Source organism: Lampris incognitus, chromosome 7 (assembly GCF_029633865.1).
Source record: "Lampris incognitus isolate fLamInc1 chromosome 7, fLamInc1.hap2, whole genome shotgun sequence".
Classification (NCBI taxonomy): Eukaryota; Metazoa; Chordata; class Actinopteri; order Lampriformes; family Lampridae; genus Lampris; species Lampris incognitus.
In genome coordinates, this window is record NC_079217.1 from 60425451 (window position 1) to 60436839 (window position 11389).

Genomic DNA, 11389 nt, shown 5'->3' on the forward strand with positions numbered 1-11389 from the left:
CAACAGACGTATATAACCCAGTCAAGTCAGGCATTACACTGTACCACAGTATGAAGTAACGGAGAGATCGGCGAAACCCATCCGCATGATTTGGACATCACACCTCTCTCTAAATCTGTGCGGACTTCTTCACTGCCCTGCTGAACCCTCTGCTTAACCTTTACCAGTAAGCAGGCGTGCAGCATCGGGAACAACAATCACGCCACACTCTGAAAACTAGATGAACATGAAAAGTAGAAAAGTAGACGGAAAACAACCCGAGAGAGGCCCTTAGGCATTTTCGACCCCAGTTTTATTGAGATACTCATTCCATAACATTAGACTACCTCAGGTCAGCCCGAACAAGCACAGCTCTGTCTATTAAGAGGGCGTTATCAAAAATAAATACATTTTTAAAAAATAAACTTTTCTGCCCAATTTGAGTTAATTGTAGATATGAGTGGCACATGCGTGAGCGTAAAGAGTTTCCCCAGCTTTATTCTATGACGCAAATAGAGACAGGGTTATTAGGGTTGGACCAAAATGGTCACGTAGCAAATCTTTTCTTTCTGGAAGGTGCACGTGCATATTATGGTCGCATTCGTGCGAGGGTCCGGCCAGGAGGCTGCACATCCACAGACTGGCAGGCAAAGCATCTTTATTGGGTAGAGTTTTTATTTTATTTTATTTTTTAGCTTGAGCACTGTATATCAAAAACTTTCATTTTCCATATTTCCTGTTCAGCTGACTCGGGTGCAGTGCAAAACTCTTATAAGTACAGGAAAAACACTGGTTTGTGTGTGTGTGTGTGTGTGTGTGTGTGTGTGTGTGTGTGTGTGTGTGTGTGTGTATCCACTGCTAATCTCACATACTCCTGGGCCTGTCAGCCTAATAACGTTTTTGTGCACAGTTATGACTGTATGATACAGGCAGTGGCGCCCCCAGAAAATTTTCATCGGGGGGGGGGGCAAATGGGGCCACTGAAAATCTTGGGGTGGCACACCATAACCAAAAGCCATGACTGAATTTCGGGAATTCTGTGATGCTGTTGTTAGTATACTGTATAGCCTAGTGGAAAACTGTCAGTATGAGAGTTAAGAAAAATATACATTATTGATTTAAATGAACAGCACCTAATGTAAAATTTCAGATAGAAGCATATTCTGCATAATCAGAAGCATATTCTGCATATGCGACTCGTGGCTGGGGGGGGCCAGCGGGGGGGGCAGGGATAGTATCAGGGTGGCCGTGGCCACCCCTGGCCCCCCCTTGGGGGCGCCACTGGATACAGGCCATCCTGGTGGGGCTCTGCACTCGACTAGTTTTTGCATTTTATGTGCTGAGAACGTGTCGTTATCACCCCGGAGTGGTGAAAACTGAGCATCCTGCCAATCAAATTTAGCAACAAAAAAAAGAGAGACACGTCACTCGGCTGCGTTTGAGAGAGGAAACAACACGTGTGATTGTGACGACAGCCAACAAGTCAGATACACCGCCATGGGGATTTACTGCGTACCGAGCAGCCACCACATTTTATTCTCATTTTATTCATTTAGCCTTTGTTTAACCAGGAAGGTCTCCCTGAGACAAGGAGTCTCATTTTCAAGAGTCCTGATCCAAGACAGCAGCAGCACGTTTAGGCTGCACAAAATACAAGGGACAGGAATAAACAGACATAAACAAACGAGTCAATAAAACAGTATTAAAGGCTAAAGTGTGCACGTGCTAGCGGAGTCCATCACCAGTAAATGGGTGAGTTTCTTAAAGTCCCCCAGCGGGGGGGGGGGTCACATCCGGCAGTTTCCGGTGCTTCTGTGAGTTCCGGGCAGAAGGTGCATTCTTGATTCATTCTTGATAGAAAATAATTAATATTCTTATATGTCTTGTTCCAGAGCTCGTTCGTGTCCTTTCTATACTATGCACCTCTTCTTCTTCTTCTTCTTCTTCTTCTTCTTCTTCTTCTTCTTCAAGGTCTCCTCGTTAGCGAGGGTCGCCGGCTCCATCAGGATGACATGCTTGCCAAACAAGTCTCCCCCGGTTCTCTCTGCCCTGTCCTGAGCAGATCTTGCTGCCTCCGATACTTTCAGACTAAGCCATTCTCTGACGTCATCACCATACTGCCTTATTGGTCGGCCTCTCTTGCGCCTCGACGGTGTAGTCCCCCAAATCGCTGCCTTTGTTAATTTACTCCCACCTGGGCATGACATTGAACTGCACCCCGGGGCTCCCTTGAGCAAGGACAGTACCCCACTGGCTCCCCCTGCCAGGGCAACGGTGACGCTGACGGCGGCAGGTCGGTGGGTGCAGCCTCAAGGCGGACGAACTTGAATAAGGTCAACGGCTTGAACTGCACGTGGCTTGGTGGAAGATCTTCTTCGAGACAACAGCAAGGGATAACCAGTCTAGTAAGGACCACTGCGGACCCAGAAAGGGCGTGGCGACACTACTGGGCGTCAAACAACTGGCCTTCACGTCATTGGATGAAATGATCTATATGCACTAAAACAAGAAAACAAGTCCTTCGTGTGCAGACTTGCAAGGCTCTTCATAAACTGGATGTTGAACTCCGCAATCCTCATGTGCGCCACCACATCCCTGCAACCAGTTCCTCTTGGACAGTGTCTTTTATCTCAGTGTTTCTCAACCGGGGGTCCGCGGACCCCTAGTGGTCCGTGGTGTAATGGCAAGGGGTCCGTGAAAATAAAATATCTTTAAAAAAAAGATCCTATGACATTTATAGAAATAGGATTATTTTACTCAAATGTGACTGAGACCTTTATCTACCTAAACTATAAAGGGTAACAGGACTTTTTTCTCTAATTACATCTGTTTCACAAGTGTAATTTGTTGTATTTTAATAAGATATCTCGCTCCCGTTTGCATTGTTAAAAGTTACTGCATAAAAATTCTGTTTTGTTACATATATCTGAAAGTTACTGAATACATATTCTGTTTTGTTACATATATCTGAAAGTTACTGAATACATATTCTGTTTTGTTACATATATCTGAAAGTTACTGAATACATATTCTGTTTTGTTACATATACCTGAAAGTTACTGAATACATATTCTGTTTTGTTACATATATCTGAAAGTTACTGAATACATATTCTGTTTTGTTACATATATCTGAAAGTTACTGAATACATATTCTGTTTTGTTACATATATCTGAAAGTTACTGCATAAGAATTCTGTGTTGTTAACTATATCTAAGTTACAACTGAAAGCTCTTATTTTTGCCCCAAAGAGTGAATAAATGCTATAATGCAATTTAAAATGCAGTTTCTACTGTTTCTATCAAATTGCAACCCCACTCCCCCAAGATCAGGTGGGAGGGGTCCTCAGGGTAGATCAAAAATACGCAGGGGGTCCGGCACCCCAAAAAGGTTGAGAACCACTGTCTGACGTCATTTATTTAGTGGGAGTAGCAGCAAAAAGTGTAGCAAGTTCAGCAAGTTGTTATTTTTCCCCCCTAAATAGGTAAAGCACGCTTCCCCTCAGCACCGCGGCTGTAGTAATATGGCTTATCTTATCTCATATCTCCAGCAAGTCAGTTTTACTGTTGATCTCCATCAGGTCCATGATGAGAACTTAAACGCCTTCTTTCATCATCCCTCTTCGCTTATCTTATCTGCCGCCGCAATTGGCCGGGATGTCTGTAATACGGATGGCATCCGCATACAGACACCCACCGTCCATTTAAGACCAAAGGTGAACTTTGACCCCCCCCCGGGTTTGGTGGCTGTTAATCATTGAGGTTAAACGCCTTCAGGAGTCGGGTCGCTCAGAAGGTCCCTCTGTTCCCCGCGAGCCGTCATGGCTGGTAAACGGAGCGAGGAGGTCACTGGGAATACTGGTGAGGGGAACGAACGGACCGGTTTCACTGGGAGACTCGGGAAATTCAACCTTAGGGGGGTTTTCACCTGGTGAGTCACTGACACACTGGAGGTTTCCAGCCCACACACGCAGCACCGTAAGACAGGCAAGCTTATCAAGGAATCCTCCCTCATCTCATGGCTCACAGTGTTGATTTCTAGATATTGTTAGTAACATGTTCTCGCGTGCACTTGTTTCAAGACATCGACTCTTAAAAAAAGAAAGGTGGTCTGGAATCAAGTTTTCTTTATCGAGTGAGAAATGTTTACTATTGAAGCGTTTCGATCCATAATGAGGCCCGGAGACACGATGTCAGGTCAACCGGTGAGTTTTATTGCCCTTTTTTATTACACCCATGTTGTGTCCGTATACACACATAGCGATGCGTTGTGTTCTGTTGATGCTATTTACGTTGGAGACCGCTAGGTGGCACTACTATGGTTAATATTGTAACGTGCATGGATAAGACGACACGCTGGCCGCTGGCTCGCCGGTGTGACCCTTTAGTCTAGCGGTTAGCGACGTCTCCTGCGGTGCGGGCGATACGGGTTCGCTTCCCGGCCGCGGCAGTTTCTGTGGCTGCGCTGTCCCCCGAATTCGCTACAGTATGTCCCAGGTGCTGTGAGTTACGCACGTGTAGAAGGAGAAGAAGTAAAACGTGTCTATGAAAAGAGAGTGCCTAGTACACGCTTCGTGTGTGGATGTCGGATACTGGACCAACCACACAACACAGTGGCGATGAGAGTAATGGTGATGAAGAGATGGCTTTGCTCTCCTTGCAACCTCCTGGAGTGCCCAGGTGAACCGAAATCCGCAGTTGTTGTTGTTCGGCTATTACCTGCTTGCTATCGGGGGAAGTGACTTCCCTGTCGAGAGACAGGGAGCCTTGCTTGTTCACTGCTTAGGAACAGAGGGACAAAGAATCTACAGCACCTTGCCGCTCACGGCTGATGGATCTGTGCAGGCTTTGGAGGCGCATTTCACCCCCGAAACTGAACGTCGTCGCCGAGAGGTACCGCTTTAGGCAACGAGCTCAAGCTGTGGGTGAGTCAACGGATCACTACGTGGCAGCGCTGCGCGAGCTCGTGAAGAGACGTAAGTTTGGCAGTACGGAAAGTGAAATGCTGCGTGATCAGGTCGTAGAGAAGACGAATCCTTGTATACGCGAGAGACTGTTAATGGAGGAGGACCTGGCACTTGGATAGAGCTTTGGAAGTAGCTAGGCGTACTGAAGCAGCTATAGCGGATGCAGGAGTCATTGCTGATGGTGACACAAAGCACGTCGCCGCCGTTCAAGTGCAAAAGAAGGCGCGCAAGCCAAAATACAAGACCGTTCAGAAAACGGATGCAACCCACACATGCTATAGTTGTGGTTCAGCTGACCACCTAGCCAACGATAAACCCTGCCCTGCAAAGGACTCCAAATGTAAAACATGTGGTAAGATGGGGCATTTTTCTAGAGTGTGCAAATCCTCCCCTCCCTAACTCTGATAACCAGCTCAGGTTTACCAGGATTAGAAATGCACCTAGCTGGACCAAAGACTTTGTCATGGGAAAGTGGAAAGAAATACTGCTGACTAATGTGGGGAGGGAAAAGAAAATGTGAAAAGTGAATGATGTTATTGGGTTACATACATTATTCAAAGTGTAATACTGTCAGTTCTAATCTAAGGTACTAGAAGTATTCTTTGTTCGAAAGGGGAAGATGCTGTGTCCTTATACATCAATCAATCAATCAGATTTTATTTGTATAGCACTTTTCATACAAACAAATGTAACACAAAGTGCTTCACACAATAAAACAATGAAATCAATAAAATCTCCCCCCCCCCTCACAAAAATAAATAAATAAAAGTACAGGCCAATTTTAGAAAAGTACAAACAAGTTTGAAACTGAGTTAGCAAAATAAATAAATAAAGGTGCCATAAACACTGATTAATTAAAAGTAACAACAGAGCAGAATATATAAAAATACCCAAATATATAACACACACACACACACTATGAATTTAGCTGTAGGCTGTTTTAAAAAGTAGGGGTTTTAACCTGGTTTTAAATGTGTCCAGTGTGGGGGCCTCTGTCAGGTCCTCAGGCAGGGCGTTCCATCTACTTGAGGCGTAAATAGAAAATGCAGCTTCCCCTGCTCCAGACCTAGCACGAGGGATGGTTAAAAGACCACTGCCATTGGACCTGAGAGTTCTTGCTGGTTTATAGGGAATTAACATATCTTTTATATAGTGTGGCGCAAGGCCATTTAGCGCTTTGTATACAATTAACAGAATTTTAAAATCAATTCTAGTTTTAACGGGGAGCCAATGCAGAGATCTAAGAACAGGTGTAGTGTGCTCATACTTTTTAGTTCTGGTGAGAACACGTGCTGCCACATTTTGAATTAACTGTAGTTGGTGCACAACTGATTTTGGGAGGCCGGTGAATAGTCCATTGCAGTAGTCTAGTCTACTTGCTATAAAAGCGTGGATTAATTTCTCACAGTCTGATATTGATAGAATGCTCCATAGCCCTCACCACTGCTAACAGCTCACGTTTCGTCACGCACTAATTTCGCTCTGGCTGGCTAAGGGTTTGGCTGTAGAATGCCACCACCCGCTCCTCTCCCCCTGTCACCTATGAGAATACTGTCCCCACCCCTTTGTTGCTGGCATCTGTATCCAGTATGAAGGGACAGTCTGGTACGGGGTAGGCTAGAACTGGGGAGGTGACCAGGGCCTCCTTCAGAGCCACGAATGCGCGACTGCACTCTTCTGTCCACTGGGACGGTTTCACCGTCTCTGCCTGGTGTAAGGGACAGGCAATGTCTGCGTAACTCCTTACAAAACGTCTGTAATAGTTTGCCAAGCCCAAAAAGCTCTTTAGCTGGGGGACATTCTCTGGCTGAGGCCACTCTGCCACAGCCTTGACTTTCTCTGGGTTGGTGGCTATTCCAGCACCACTGACAATGTGACCCAGGAACAGTGTTTGGCGTTGGAAAAGCTGACACTTCTGGGGGTGGAGTTTTAGGTTTGCCTGCCGCAGTCTTCCCAGAACGTCTCTCAAGTTTGCAAGTTCCTGTTCAAAGGCGGAGGCATGGATCAGCAAATCATCCAAGTAGACCAGGCAGGCAGACTTAGGCAGGCCCTCGAGTATCATCTCCATAAGCCTCTCAAAGGTTGTCGGGGCATTACAGAGACCGAAGGCCATTACTGTAAATTCTCAGAGCCCCTGTCCCAATGAGAAGGCTGTTTTCTCCCTTGATTTTTTGTCCAACTGTACCTGCCAGTACCCGCTTCTCAGGTCAAGCGTAGAGAACCAACATGACCCTGCCAGGTTGTCCAGGGCATCATCTACGCGGGGAAAGGGGTGTGCATCCTTTATGGTGACCTCATTGAGTCTGCGAAGGTCAATGCAGAACCGTGTCGATCCATCTTTCTTTGGGACAAGGATAGCCGGCGATGCCCATGGGCTCTTGAATGGGATGACAAGGCCAGCCTCTCTCATCCTCTGCAGCTCCTTTTCCGCCGCTGCTTTTCTGTGGATGGGCAGACGATAGGGGGCTTGGCGGATGAGGTGAGCTTTCCCTGTGTTGATGTGGTGCTGCACGACTGAAGTGCAGCCAATGTCATCGGGGCCTGTGGAGAAAACACCCTTGAACTCCACCACTAACTGTTGCACCATTTCTCCCTGCGACGTCGTAAGATGCTCCCCAGCACGTGTACACATTGCCTCTAGGACCTCTGGAATGGGGGTTCGGTGTCCTCCACTGGGGGATCCAGCATTCCTATCTGGGGTGCCTGACCAATCACAGCGATTTGGAAAGTCTGTCCCCCCGGACCCAGCATGAGCAGGTCAGCTTCTAGATCCAGATGACTTTTTGTGGCCCGAAGGAAGTCCAGCCCCAGTATCAGATCATCCTGGATGAGGGCTACCCAGGCCTCCTGTTTTACCTCCGCATCTCCTATCTGGATTTTCAAAGTGATCTTCCCCTGGCTGTCAGCGACCTCTCCAGTGGCCGTGCGTAACACTCTCTGACTGGGCTTCACCTGGCTGCGCCATGTCCCGCCCCCTTTGTCCAGCACACTTCCCCTAACAACAGTGACAGAAGCTCCTGTGTCAATCAGCCCTCTAAAGACTATGTCATTCACCTGGCAGTCTATGTAGATGTGGTTAGTGCCTAGGAGACCCGGGCTCTCCGTTTCTGTAATTGTATTCTTTTTCACCGTGCTTATTCCTTGGTCATTGTCTCCGCTCTCTTCTCTTATATTGTGATCTTCAGCGCATATGTTCTCCATTTGTGTTTTTTGTCTGCCCCCATAGAGTGTTAGGCAGACTGATTCTAGCTTGAGGTTAGTGGTATTGTCTTAGATGTTCTTCTGTGGGGTCTCCACTATTTCAGTTTGGACCAAGCACTGCTCCCTGTGCTTGACCCTTAGTATTCCCCCTGGTCCTTTGTCACAAAGTCTGCCCGTTCCTGAGACCTAGGTCCCTACCTCTAATCACAGTTCCTTGCCAGATGTTCAGTGCTCCCACACACCCAGCAAAAAAGTCGCTATCTGCTCATCCTGGGCCCCCCACCCCTTGTAGCTAGGACGTTTCCCACAGCGCGGATCATGGCATAGAAGTCCTCCTCTTCGGCATGCATGGTTGGGGGTGTGGCTACTCCCCTCCCTGGGAGCAGTAACTGTGGCCCGTCATCACAGTATTGGGCAGCTGTGGCTCAGTTTCTCTGCATCACTGGTGTGGGGTTGTATTGAGGGAGTGTCGTCATTTTCTGGTTCTGTGTGAAATTTGCCCCCACTGACTGTTCACTGGTATTCTCATAGGAGCCACAGAATGAGCTTGGCTGACTGATTGGGTAACACTGGCTGTTTTCTATGTCAATTTCCCTTACTGTAACTCTCTCATGCATTTTTGGACGATTTGACGTTCCCAAAATGGCGTCTTTACTCGGACGCCAGGGTATGACGTCACGTCCGGTTGGGACTCGCGCAACGTTCATCTGAGGCGAGTGAGCCATACCACAGCTGGAGCGATTGACAGAGCTAGCGTTTCCCCGTTTAGCCCAGTACACAGTTTCCACCTCCACAACTGTTGTGAGTGAGTGCCTCTCTCATTGTCACAGGGCGTCTGAGTTTAACCTGAACTCTCATTTCACTGTCGTTTAGCCCATCAATGAATTGCTCAGTCACCATTCGTTGCTGCAGTTCATAGTTCGCTCCGGGGTATGCTAGACGGAACAGCCTCTCTACCTCACCTGCATATTCCGGCAGGGACTCGCTCTCTCGCTCTGTGTTTGAACTGGATCGCAGTTTGGTTTTCTTCTTCCTCCTCCATAGCGGAGGGCTAGTGCTTCACATAGCATGACGTAATCGCATCGCTTCCGTGTCGGTAAGCTAGCTAACACTGACGTAGCATCCCCTGCTAAACGTACAGCCAAATAAGACCCTTTATCTTCATAGCGCCATCTATTGAGTTCACTTACGATCTCGAACTGCGTTCTGAAGATCTCCCAAATGGACTTACCGTCGTAGGTAGGGGGCTGTTTGCGATGGCAAACGTTTTCTCTGTGCCCCCCCCCCCCCGTTCCAGGACGGGCTGGCTGCTCAGCGGCTGCGGCAGCAGGAGTGCTCTGACGGGTGGGGGGTGTAATATTTGCTAGTAACATTTGATTTGCTAATGTCCCTTACGGCTTTCCGTAGCGCCACAACAAAGTCACGTGATGTACGTAACAACGTCAGTCGGAATCCGGTCGGTCAATAAACACCCAGCACGAGAGAAGTCGTCCTTGCTTTATTAATGTTATAAGTTAACATAGCCAGAGGGCACAGATCATTACATGGTGTCAGAGTAGCGGAGTTTAAATACCCAATATGGATTCGTACGGCGTTCCAGCTCCACGGATGGACTGGGAATCGGCGAACTTACCTGAAGCATGGAGACGATTTCGACAAACAACGGAGCTAATGTTCACGGGCCCCCTGCGCGGGAAGAATGAAGAGGAGAAATGCAGCTACCTCCTGCTCTGGATAGGGGAAAAAGGGCGCGATGTGCACAACACTTGGACACTCAGCGGAGAACAAGCCAAGAAGCTAGAAACGTACTACGATAAGTACACTGAGTACATCACCCCCAAAGCAAACCCGATTTATGCCAGATATAAATTTCATGAAAAGATGCAGGGAGAGAGTGAATCCTTCGAACGATTTGTAACTGAGCTAAAGCTCCTAGTCAAAGACTGTGGCTACCCAAATGCCGACGAGATGGTCAGGGACCGCATCGTGTTTGCCACCAACTCACCCAGAGTGAGAGAAAAGCTACTTAGCCAGGGAGCTGAGCTAACGCTAGAAAAGGCCATAGATGTAGCCCGCTCACACGAGCTAGCAAAGCAACAGCTAACGTTTATGGGCCAGGGCAGCACACATGAAACGGTGCACGCAATAGGCAGAAAGACTTACAAACCGAACGCACCCAAAGCAGCTAACGCTAACTTCAGACAAAGGGACGTTAGCACCGCCGCCAGGGCGTGTAGCTATTGTGGAGGGCTACACGGCGCTAAAGCCACTTGCCCAGCTAAGGGTAAACAATGCATTAAATGCAAGAAGCTCAATCATTTTGCTAAAGTATGCAAGTCTAGCTCCCAGGGACAGACAAAGTACTACCGCGGCACAGTACATGCCGTCGGAGAGAACCCAGAAGAGTGCACCACTGACAGAGAACAGGAAGAACTGTACTTCGACAACATTACAGTGGAGAGCACCGCTGTGGGAGAACAGACAGAGCTGTACATAGACTGCATCTCAATAGAGAACAACGGAAAAAGCAACGAGCAGGCTTACGTAGAGGTTGGAATTGGCACACCTCCACAGAAGGTAAAGTTTAAACTAGACACTGGGGCACAGGCCAATACTATTCCCACCAACCTGTTCCAGGCGCTGTTCAAAAATGTGACACTGAAACCAGCAATACACAGACTCACTGAATATGGAGGAGGCGCGCTGAGCGTGAAAGGCACATGCAAACTCAAATGTAAGTACAGAGACAATGCAATTATGCTGGACTTTTACGTCATTGACACAAACGCCCCACCAGTCATGGCAATGAAAACATGCCGTGACCTAAACTTGGTAAAAATAGTGATGGCTGTGAGCGAGGAAAACAATGTCACATCACAGAGCATAATGGATGAGTATGCAGATGTTTTCCAAGGAATAGGAGAGTTCCCAGGCGAGTGCACCTTCCGCGTCACACCAGATGCAACGCCGGTCGTCTGCCCGCCACGCAGAATCCCCATCGCCCTACGCAGCAAACTGAGGGACGAGCTTGACAGCATGGAGAAAGGCGGCATAATCTGTAAGGTAACAGAACCCACAGAATGGGTGAACGCACTCGTCATTGTTGAGAAGCCAAAGACAGGCAAACTTAGAGTGTGTTTAGACCCCAGAGCTCTTAACAAAGTGATACAACGACCTCACTACCCCCTCCCCACGCTGGAGGACGCCACCACAAAGCTTGCTGGAGCTGAGTACTTTAGCGTG